This window comes from Chiloscyllium plagiosum, unplaced genomic scaffold (genome assembly GCF_037043375.1).
Source record: "Chiloscyllium plagiosum isolate Xiang-an unplaced genomic scaffold, Cpla_swu_hap1 HiC_scaffold_3, whole genome shotgun sequence".
In the NCBI taxonomy this organism is placed as follows: domain Eukaryota; kingdom Metazoa; phylum Chordata; class Chondrichthyes; order Orectolobiformes; family Hemiscylliidae; genus Chiloscyllium; species Chiloscyllium plagiosum.
In genome coordinates, this window is record NW_028270141.1 from 88,925,243 (window position 1) to 88,937,767 (window position 12,525).

Here is a 12,525-nt window from a genome sequence, read left to right on the forward strand (position 1 = left end):
TTCCCTGGATGCTGCCTGACCTGCTGTGCTGTTCCAGCAATAAAGTTTCAACTTTGATCTCCAGCATCTGCAGACCTCACTTTCTCCTCTTGGGACTGGAGGGATTGAGTTATAAGTATAGGCTGAGATTGTTTTCACTGATGCGTAGAAGTTTGAGGCGTGACCATATACAGGTTTGTAAAATCATAAAGGGCATAGATAAGGTGAATAGCAAAGGTCTTTTCCTCTGGGGAGAAACTTGAGAACGTATTTTTAAGGTGAGAGGAGAAAGACTTAAAAACGGCCTGAGGGGCAGCTTTTTCACACAGAAGGTGGCTTGTGTGTGGAATGAACTGCCAGAGGGAATGTTAGATGCTCGTACAGTGAGGACACTTAAAAGACATTTGGTTAGGTGCATGAGTAAGAAAGATTTAGAGGGATATGGGCCAAATTCAGGCAAGTGGGATTGGTTTATTTTGGGAAACTAGTGGGACTGAAGGGTCTGTTTCCATGCTGTGTGACTTTATGACTCTATGGGTTCTAGTTTGAGCAGGGGAGGCCAAAGACAATTGGCGCTATTGTGGGAGGAGCTCCTCTGAAGAGTGAAATTCATTTGAACTGCACTGTTCTCCTACTCTGTGGGAATGTGTGTTATCTTACAACATTTTCTGTTTTCATCTCCCTGCACAATGCAGCATTGCTTTTGTTTCTATTCCCATGGAAAATTCCCATTTTCCCGAATGAAGTACCACATTTTAAAAATTCTGATAGTCCAGGCTAAAAAAAAGGAAAGTATTCAGCAAATATGAGTTGCAATTTTTCAAAAGATTCTATTTCAGTTATGCCTCTGGCAGCACTTAATTCTGAAGTAGGGATTATAGAGGATGATTCCAGCCTGTCTGATTGTTACCTGAGGGGCCTCAGATCACATTGTTGTATACAGGTCAATCAGCAAAAAACTTGGTCAGGTAAACCACGCAACAAGAATGCTGCATACCTTTCTAACTTGTTAGACATAGATGAACACTTAGGACTCTTAAAATTCTTAACTGTCTCCAGTTACTTTGAGGTGTATGTAACACAAAACCTATCTGTGTTACTGTTTGATGTACTCATCCTATCATTTACATTCCAAATAAAGTCTGGAGTTTTTGTAATGGATAATCTGATTTAAGTAAGAGATCAGACTAAGTAAAGATCTTTTCAGTTGAAATTACTTTGGAATTTTGTCAGTCCACCACTAAAATTCAGTAGAAGACTGGTGAAAACTCTTTGGAAAATGGTGGCTATCATGGTTCTGGATTTCCATGGTTTCTGGGAGTATATTCTTTGCCTAGTAAGAATGGAACTTTCATGTGTCCTCTGTAATGGAAATGACCGCAAAATAGTGACAATGGTAAGAATTCTTTATGCGAGAGGTTCAAGACTAGTTGATTTGGCAAATACAATTAAGGAGAATCCAAAGGGATTTTACAAACACATTAAGGACAAAAGGGTAACTAGGGAGAGAATAAGGCCCCTCAAAGATCAGCAAGGCAGCCTTTGTGTGGAGCTGCAGAGAATGGGGGAGATACTAAACGAGCATTTTGCATCAGTATTTACTGTGGAAAAGGATATGGAAGATATAGAATGTAAGAAAATAGATGGTGACACCTTGCAAAATGTCCATATTACAGAGGAGGAAGTGCTGGATGTCTTGAAACAAGGACATGATCACGTGTACCCGAGAACTCTGTGGGAAGCTAGCAAAGCGATTGCTGGGCCTCTTGCTGAGATATTTGTATCATCGATAGTCACAGGTGAGGTGCCAGAAGACTGGAGGTTGGTTAACGTGGTGCCACTGTTTAAGAAGGGTGGTAAGGACAAGCCAGGGAACTATAGACCAGTGAGCCTGATGTCGGTGGTGGGCAAGTTGGTGGAGGGAATCCTGAGGGACAGGCCGTACAAGTATTTGGAAAGGCAAGGACCGATTAGGGATAGTCAACATGGTTTTGTGCGTGGGAAATCATGCCTCACAAACTTGATTGAATTTTTTGAAGAAGTAACAAAGAGGATTGATGAGGGCAGAGCAGTAGATGTAATCTATATGGACTTCAGTAAGGCATTCAACAAGGTTCCCCATGGGAGACTGATTAGCAAGGTTAGATCTCATGGAATACAGGGAGAACTAATCATTTGCATACAGAACTGACTGAAAGGTAGAAGACAGAGGGGGTGGTGATGGAGGGTTGTTTTTCAGACTGGAGGCCTATGACCAGTGGAGTGCCACATGGATCAGTGCTGGGTCCTCTACTTTTTGTCATTTACATAAATGATTTGGATGCGAGCATAAGAGGTACAGTTAGTAAGCTTGCAGATGACACCAAAATTGGAGGTGTAGTGGACAGCGAAGAAGTTTACCTCAAATTACAACAGGATCTTGACCAGATGGGCCAATGGGCTGAGAAGTGGCAGATGGAGTTTAATTCAGATAAAAGCGAGGTGCTGCATTTTGGGAAAGCAAATCTTAGCAGGGCTTATACACTTAATGGTAAGGTCCGAGGAAGTGTTGCTGAACAACGAGACCTTGGAGTGCAGGTAGATAGGGTAGTGAAGAAGGCGTTTGGTATGCTTTCTTTTATTGGTCAGAGTATTGAGTACAAGAGTTGGGAGGTTATATTGCGGCTGTACAGGACACTGGTTAGGCCACTGTTGGAATATTGTGTGCAATTCTGGTCTCCTTCCTATCGGAAAGATGTTGTGAAACTTGAAAGGGTTCAGAAAAGATTTACAAGGATGTTGCCAGGGTTGGAGGATTTGAGCTATAGGGAGATGCTGAACAGGCTGGGGCTGTTTTCCCTGGAGCGTCGGAGGTTGAGGGGTGACCTTACAGAGGTTTACAAAATCATGAGGGGCATGGATAGGATGAATAGACAAAGTCTTTTCCCTGGGGTTGGGGAGTCCAGAGCTAGAGGGCATAGGTTTAGGGTGAGAGGGGAAAGATATAAATGAGACCTAAGGGGCAACTTTTTCATACAGAGGGTGATACGTGTATGGAATGAGTTGCCAGAGGATGCGGTGGAGGCTGGTACAATTGCAACATTTAAGAGGCATTTGGATGGGTTTATGAATAGGAAGGGTTTGGAGGGATATGGGCTGGGTGTTGGCATGTGGGACTAGATTGGGTTGTGATATCTGGTCGGCATGGACAGGTTGGACCGAAGGGTCTGTTTCCATGCTGTACATCTCTATGACTAAATGACTCTATATGACACAGCCTGGACAGCACAGTTTATCATGCTCACTGTCACAATCACATTAGATACCAGCCGGTACTTTGATGAGCACCCATGACAGGGGTAGAAACTAGATACAAATATGGAATTCAGGTGTTGGAGATAACAAGGTGGTCGAGGTTAACAATGATAACAACTTGTGTGTACATAGCATCATAGTCATTAGGATGTACAGCTTGGAAATAGACCCTTTGGTCCAATTTGTCCATGCTGACGAAATATTCTAAATTAATCTAGTCCCATTTGCTAACATTTAGCTTCTCTTCCTCTAAACCCTTCCTATTAATAGACCCATTCAGATGTTGTAATTGTACCAGCCTCCACTACTTCCTCTGTCAGATTACTCCATACATGAACCACCCTCTGTGTGAAAATGTTGTCCCTTAGATCCCTTTATATCTTTCTCATCTATGTCCTCTAGTTTTGGACTCCGCTACCCTGGGAAAAAACACCTTGGCTATTCACCGTATCCATGCCCCCCATGATTTTATATACCTCTCTAAAGTCACAGCTCAACCTCCAACCTCCAGGGAAAACAGCCCCAGCCAATTCAGCCTCTCCTTTTAGCTCAAACCCTCCAAACCTGGCATAAGGAACTTGTACAAAACAAATAATATCATAATATGAGATAATAAACACTACCTTGACTGATCATTCTTGATGCCCATCTTCTTTCTGAATTCCACCTGATAGGTTAATTGTAGATTGTTGTTCACAAATATCAACAGCATACAGCAGCAGGGACTGCAGTAAAACAAATCAGTTACCTTCTGGTGGCCTATCCATTCAGATAGTGAAGATTTTGACTCATTTGCAAAAGATCTGAGGTCCAAGCTATCGGATCAGCGAATGGAATGCTGCAGAGTCCTAGCACACATCAGCTTGAAAGTGCTCATCTTGGTAAAAGAATATTTTCAATCAGTAATCTGATTAATCTGAGATTGCACTGTTATGGTTTACTAAATCACTGTGAATTTGGAAATGTGGCAATATATTTACGGATGGCTTCATCATTTTTCCAAAAGGGTTGAACATACTCACTGCCTTCAGGGAGTCCCTGGCTATGACCAACCAGAATAGAGAAGGTTCATTTGGAAAGGCACCAAACACATCAAGAGACCTTGTTCAGAATATGCAGAACTGAAATCAAGACTTCACTGACAGCACACAAATCTCCAAACAACTCTGCTACTAACCTTCAAAGCACCATCTGCCTCAGATGTGGCAGGATCTGTAATGGATTGAATCAGTGTGGAAGTGAGTCATCCTCAAACTTGAGGGGCTGCTTTAGAAGAAAGATATGCCAACATATAGCAGCTTGTTCTTTCTATCTTCGGACAGCAATTTATAACCTTGTAAATTCATCTTCAAATCACATCATTATTTAAACAAATTTTGTAAATTTTCTGTCTGTCTTTTATTTTCACTCTCTTTGTGTCTGTCTGATATGATGAGTGAAATCTTATCAGCCTAGTTTTACAAATGAGGTGTGTGTTGGTATGAGGTGGGGTGGGGGATACACAGGGAATTTTTAAAAGCTGCACGTTGGGTTGGCTCCCCAGTATTGTCCTACCTCTGTTCAATTTCGCTGAAGGCCAAGTGCTAAGGAAACCGGTAATCATTCCGTGGAGAAAAGGAACTAATTAGGCATTTAAGCATCTAGCACTTAGGGGCCATTCCTGGAAGCTACTGGATGACTTTCTGGCATTGGCTTTTTCCCTGCTGAGACTAGAACCCAGCTGTTAATTAGAGACAACCTCCCAGCGGCAGAGATTCTTCTCAATTCCCCCCGGCCGTGGGGTTGCTGATATAAGAAGGACATATACATGGCCCAAATGGTTTGGCAGAAAGTTTGTTCAAACTCCTTAATGATAATTTTATTTTATTCTCTCATTTGGTCATGGGCATCGCTGGCTGGCTAGCATTTATTACTCAGCCCTAGTTGTCCTTGAGAAGCTGGCGGTGAGCTGCCTAATTGAAACATTACAGTCCACGTGCTGTTGATAGATCCACAATGCCCTTTGGGAGGGAATTCCAGGATTGTGACCCAGTGACAATGAAGGAACGATGATATATTTCTAAGTCAGGACAGACAGTGGCTTGGAGGAGAAATAGCAAGTGTTATCTTACTGCTTCCCTTGTCCCTCTAAAAGGTGGTGGTCATGGATTGGGAAGGTATTCTCAAAGGACTGGTCATGAATTTCCACAGTGCATCTTGAGGGTAGTACGCACTGCTGCTATTGAGTGCTGGTGGTAAAGGGAATGAATGTTTGCAGATGTGGTACCAGTCGAGTGGGTTGCTTCGATCAAGATGGCATGAAGCTTCTTGAGTTTTGATAACATGGACTGTTCCAGGAAAATGCGAAGTATTCCAGCACATACAGAGACTAGAGTATACAGCAGAGGGTATATCTGTCTGATATTGTGGTTTTGGTATGCAAGCACATGACTATCTCTATAGGTGGGGTGGTGTTCATCATGGAGAATCATGTCCAGTTTAACAGTCGATACTTTGACTCCATTACATGACAAATTGACTGACTCAGGACATTCTAGAGCTGCCTTGCTACACTACCTCCCTCTGCCGTGAATCTAAATGTCTCCCACAGATCAGGCCAAGAAGGTTAAATCTGTACCAGATTTAAAACTCCCAGCAGGCCAGGGTTCACGCCTAACACCATGGTTGCCAAGTTCATCAGAGACAAGGCAGCCAAGTCCACAGGCTTCTTCCACCTCAGCTCTGACTGTGGAGGTAGCACCAAAATGTAGCAATAGGAAAAGAAAAATTAAACAATATTCAGGTCATTTTGGGCACATGTATGTCAACCGTCTGAGCAATACTACACATGATTACCCCAGATGGTCACATCATATGTAGCAATGTGAAAAGCACAGAGGTTCTCAGTAACTACTGACTTCTGGGAGAAACATAACCTCTGGAAAGGAGGAACCCAAGGCAGATATATTGGGTTTTAACAATAATTCAGCCTAATGCAGACCATCTATACCCCTGTGATAGATAAACAAACCCTTGTTCAGCTAAACCTTGTGCCCCATATACGTGGCCCCCATTTCAGCCTGCAGAAATCTATATTGCTGTTCTGTACAGGAAACTGAAGAGGTCATTGGTGCAAACAAAACAATATCATTGAAAATGTAAGACAGTCTCATGAATGTTTCACAGTTATTTAAAAAAAGCATTCCCTTGAGATAGAAAACATTAGCAATACCTGGGAGCTGTGCAGAATATAAATGCATATTAGCTACCTGGATAGTGGGTGCATGTTTGCAGAAATTATTACCTGTGGTCACAAATGAGTTGGACCTTGAAGGAGTGAACTCTCTTTCTGCACCTGTGTAATCTCTGTTTAGGAATCTGCTGGATGTTATAAGTGCCACATCCGTGGAAACAGTGTCTCCTTGTACCTGATGTATGCAGATCTGATGACTTGGGCAGCTTGGTCGTCTGAGTTGATGGTTAACTGGACGAGCAGTTATTGAGAGGGACATCTGTGAACTCACAACTATACTTGCTGGCTGGCAATTGGGAGATACCACACAGGGGCCCAGTGTGATTTGAAAGGAGATAGTGGCAAAGAAGGTCAATCACGATGTGATCGTCAGTGCCACAACCATAGTGTTTCTCCCAAGCTACAAATCCTCCTGCAGCAACTGATAGATACAGGCAACAACTTCACAATCCGTACAAAGATGCCTGCAGCACTGATAGTCCCTCATCTGTAGATAGCTCCAATACTTTTGGTAAACCTTCATTTGCTGCACTGCTTGAAGCACTGAAAACCCTGGTTTTCTCTTTAGGCACTGTTTGTTCATCTCCCTGAGCCTCAGATATCTGTGACTATTGGGATTGGTACATTTCCTTGGGATTGCTACATTACCTTCATAGAGTCCTTCCAGTATGGGAGTAAGCCAAGCCCATTAAGTCCACATCGACCCTCCGAAGAGCATCTCATGGAGACCCACCACCTACCCAAACCCTGTAATCTTGTATTTCCCATAGCTAATCCACCTATCTTGCACATCCCTGGAGACTATGGATAGTTTAGCATGGCCAATCCACCTGCCCATCTTTGGACTGTGGGAGGAAACCAGAGCACCCGGAGGAAACCCATGCAGACACGGGGAGAATATGCACACACAAACATTCGCCTGAGGGTGGAATCAAACCCAGATCCCTGGCAATGTGAGACAGCAGTGCTAACCGCTGAGCCACCATGCTGCCCTTCTCTTCCTTCTCCTTGGGTGCAGCAAAGCCGTTACAGTTGCTTGGTCCAGCTGGTTATAAGTTTTGCACTAAAATAAGGATTTGTGAACAAATAGGAGGAAAGAAAGGTTTGGTTTCATTTTGAGAACTTGTTGTAATCAGCCTAATGTTTTGATCTTTATCAGGCCTTATCCTGTCTTAAACAAAACAATCCTATGTTGTCAGGTTCAAAAATGTGAGCCAGTGAATAACCATGGACAATTGGACCAACTCCCCAGTACCACCATCAGTGTGTTGTTTGTGAGTTGCCCTGCAGCCCAGGGTCACTGCATTATAAGATCAGTTAATGTGTCAATGTTATGAACTGTTAGAGTCTGTTAACATTTATGCTGTAGTCAGTGTTTCATTTTACCATATATTCCTTAACTGAGTGCACATGCAATCCATCCTTTTGGTGTCTGTTCCAGTTTGCACATGAATGCGTGTTTGAGCTATGCAAGAACCAATGCAAACAGACCCAAATTCCCTTCCATTCCGACTGCGCATTCTGAGCGAGAAATATAATATTGACTTCCCCGAAGCTGAGAATAATGCATGTAGGTTTTCCTTTCAATTTGTTCGCCCTCAATCCTCACCCTTTAATTTACACACTTCTGTTCACCACTGTACACACTCTTCTCCTTCTCTCTGATTTTCCCTCTGTCATGCTTCAGTCTCCCACTGTAACTGTGGCCTCATTCATGATTTTCCAATTCCTCCCTGAGCTTTCCTCTGATCCCACACCCATTCAGCTCCCCACACCAACACTTCAGCTTACACCATCCTGTATTCATGTTTACCTGTCTTACACCTTCACCCAAAACTCCTCATTCTCCCATTGTGTCCTCCTCTATCAAACTGCAGCTCTCACCCTTGCCTTTATCATAGCCCTCTGCCTACTACATTCCTCAAGATCCTTCTGGCAACATGAACTACAACACTGTTTAAGTTTAATTCCCTGGCATGTTTTTCCACCTATATCTATAACCTTTATGCTGAGCCAATATTGTGATTTACTCCTTTGCTTTGAGACCCTTAGTTCTGCCCCAGTGGGATTTGCTCGTGTAACCCAGGGTAACTGACTTGCCAGGGTAGGCTGGATGAGATAGACAGACTGCATCCCTTTCACTGTGACCAGTATACAACATCACAGCCTTGCAAGACCAATTATGAATGACTGTTCTCACAAATTGGGTGGAATGGGAATAGCTTCATCCTGTCACTGATTAGGCAAAGAAACTGTTGCATTATGAAGGACTCCATGTTACTAATGCATATTCACTAGAGCTTCCAGAAGGAAGTTACCTCTCTAGGTACATGTCATGCTTGGGTTTGTGAACAAACATTTTTCTCAGCTTTTCCTAAAAGGATTATACATATGAACATATTTCCAGCAGTCCAGTATGTTAATGAGTATTCATGACATGTTAATTAATGCAAAAAAAGGCTCCTGATTATCACTGTTGGGAAGGCTGAACCACCTGAAAGGTTTTGACAACTTAATATCACAATTTCAATCTGATATTGGCAATCTAAATTTCATCTTTCTGCCCAGTTAAGTTCCTATCCTACCCTTGCAAACTCACTATGTGGGCTTGGATGTCTCACTCTAGAAGGGTAACCAAGCACTTGGTTAAAGAAGTAATTTTTCAGTAGGGTCTTAATGAAAAAGCAGATGAATTTAGGGAATGATTTCAACTAACTGATGGATTAGAAGACAAATGTGTGTGTGTGTGCCTGTTCATGTGAGTGTGTGTGTGCACTTACGTGTGTGCATGTATGTGTGTGCGTATATATGTGTGTATGTGCATGCGTGAGTATGGGTCTGTGTGTGTATGTGCATTTGTGTCTGTGTGTTTGTGCGTATGTGCATGCGTGTCTGTGCACGTGTGGATTTGTGTGTATATGCGCGTGTGCATGTGTGTAGGTTTGTGAGTGTGTGTATTGGGGTGGAGCAGTGTGGGTGTGGGGAGCAGTTTCACTGAAGATGAAAACTCTGAGTTTGGGTCCCTGGAAGGTCATGATTTAGGAAGGAGTCATGATCAGTGGGGTTGCAAAGGTTCTTGCTGGGGGTAGTATTGGGCATGTGCATGGTGTTGAGGCCATAATGTACTTCAATATTAAATGGCTGAGCCTAGAACTAACAAGAAGCATATGGTGTAGGTGTGCCAAGGGAATTGACAGAAACTATGTCAGGATAGAACATTTCTCGTTGCCAAGTACTCTGCAAATTACCCAGTGGCCTGGTTAAGATAATGGTGCAAAGTGAACTGGTGTCAAATGGGAACTGGGCACAGACTTATACAAGGCAATACATAAACAGAGATTTCTGCAAAATCTCAGCAGTTCTTGCACTGTTTGTAGAGAGCAAGTAGAGTAAATATTTCAGGACCAGTGACTCTTCTTCAGACCATCCTACCATGACTGGATTTTTTTCTCCCCTTGTCTAGTCACTTTCCACTTGCATCTGCGATTCTTCTGACACTTTCCTTCTGTTTCAGGTTTGCGAATTCACTTCTCCAGCCAGTTCCTCTTTAGTGTGGGTATCGAATCCCTCAACACATCCATCCCCCATCAGGATGGTCTCAGGGCTTTCCAATTCTACTTGGAAAAAGGTTTGAACTGTCCCCATCCACCATCACCCTCCTCCCGTTGGCCGAGCTCATCCTCGCTTGAAACAACTTTGCCTTTAACTCCTCTCAATTTCTACAGGTCAAAGGAGTGGCCATGGGCATCTGTGTGTGTGCCCCTGTTAAGCCCATTTCTTTGTAGGGCACAAGTAACATTCCCCATCCCAGTTCTGCTTTGGACCCACTCACAGCTCTTTCTCTGGTACACTAATGACATCATCGGTGCTGCTTTCTTGTTTGTCTGAAATTGGAAAAACTTATCATTTTGCTTCAAGTTTCCACCCTGCTCTCACCTTCACCTGGTCCATCTCTGACTCCTCCCTTCTCTTCCTCAACATCTCTGTTTCTATTTCTGGGGATAGGCTGGGGATTTCTGGGGAAGTAGGTACTGCAGATGCTGGAGATTAGAGTCAAGATTAGAGTGGTGCTGGAAAAGCACAGCAGGTCAGGCAGCATCCGAGGAGCAGGAAAATCAATGTTTTGGGCAAAAGCACTTCATCAATACCTACTACACATCCACTGAATCCCACAGTTACCTTGACTGTGCAACCGCACCCACTGTTGCCTGTAAAGACTCTATTTTATTCTTCTAATTCATTCATTCTGTCTCATCCATTCCAAAAAGCCTCCGAAATGTCCACCTTCTACCTTGCCCAAGGATTCCCCACCACTGTGGTTGACAGGGCTCTTATCTTTTCTCTTCCCTCCAACTACAGCAATAGGGTCCCTCCTAATCCTCACTCACCACCATTTCCATCACCTCCAGCAGGATGCCACCACCAGATATATATTCCCCTCCCCTTCCTTGTCACTCTACCACTGGGACCATTCTTTCTGGGACACCTTGGTCCACTCCCAACACCACCCCACAGCCCCATGGCACTTTCCATGTAATTGCAGAAGGCATAACGTCTTCCCATTTACTTCCTCCATTTACACTATCCAAGGCCCCAAACATACCTTCCAGGTAAGCAGTGACAACCTGCACTTCACACAATCCAGTCTACTGTATACGCTATGTACAATGTGCTCTCCTCTGCACTGGGGAGATGAAGTGCACATTGGGCCACCACTTTGCTGTTCACCTCCATTGTGCCTGCAAAAATGACCCTGAGTCTTCCAGTCACCTGCCACTTTAATGCACCACCCTGTTCCCTGGCCAACATCTCTGTCTCAGGCTTGCTGTACTGGTCCAGCAAAGCTCAGCACAAGCTGAAAGGACCCCACCTCAGTTCCCATTTGAGAATTCTGCGGCCTTCTGGACTGAATATCAAGTTCAATTATTTTTAGGGCTTAAGCACCTTCTCCCGTGCCCTGACCTCAATCCCCACTCACCAGGCCTTGTCATCACATGGGCTGTAATCACACACAACCTATTGTCAGCTACTAATGGTCCCCTTTAGCAGCTATTGATTCTCCCCGGTGGACAGTTACCCATTCCTTTGTCTGTCCAACGATTGTTCTCACTCTCTGGGCTCCATCTCTACCAATTATTTACTCCTCCCCCTCTGCCCACCCTACCTTCAGCATATATACCTACAACAACCCTAGTTATAATTAGTTTTGCAGAAGACTCACTGAACCCAAAATGCTAACTCTGCTTTCTCTCCACAGTTACTGCCAGAACTGGAGAGTTTCTCCAGGGATTTCTGTTTTTGTTTCTGATTTCGAGGGTCTGCAATTTTTATTTTGTATGAGATGGTGCATGTTGTCACAAACAGACTGCACTCTCAGGAGATGGAATCCTTTTCTACTGACCAATATGTCAGACTGACAAAGGATGGCACACAAACGATGCTAGTGTGGACATAACCTATACATTGTTGGATTGTGGGGAAGTTTATATTTCAGGTGAAGCTAACCACAATCTCATCCTTCTTTTCTCTTTCCATTGGAAGGTATCTAACCCTCTCAACATACAGTTTATTGGGTGACCTCCCCTAAGCCAAGAGTGGTGTGGACTACAAACTGAGCTATACAGTTGATGTCACCTCTAGTAGCTTAGAACAATACTGTGATGTAAGACTGAAAAGCCATCATACCCTTGACAGCCGCAGGCTGTGTTACCTAGACATTGTGTTGGCATCTCCAGTTGTGGCTAAAGCAGGTGACATGGTTTAATATCAAACTATATTATGAAGATAATGTTCCTGAAACTCCGACTTCTTTGCTGAAGTTCAGGAAGGTGGAGAAGAGTGCTGTGAAGACCATTTGTGAGTATGGTCTTCAGTGTCACCATGCCCTTCCCTTATAGCTGCTGCTTTCTTCAGTCTTCAATACTGCTTCCCACACCATCCAACTCTGAAGGCAAAGCTACCAGACATCTCAGAACTGATATACTCTTTTCAAAGCCGATATTTGCAGTTCAGTCCTCATA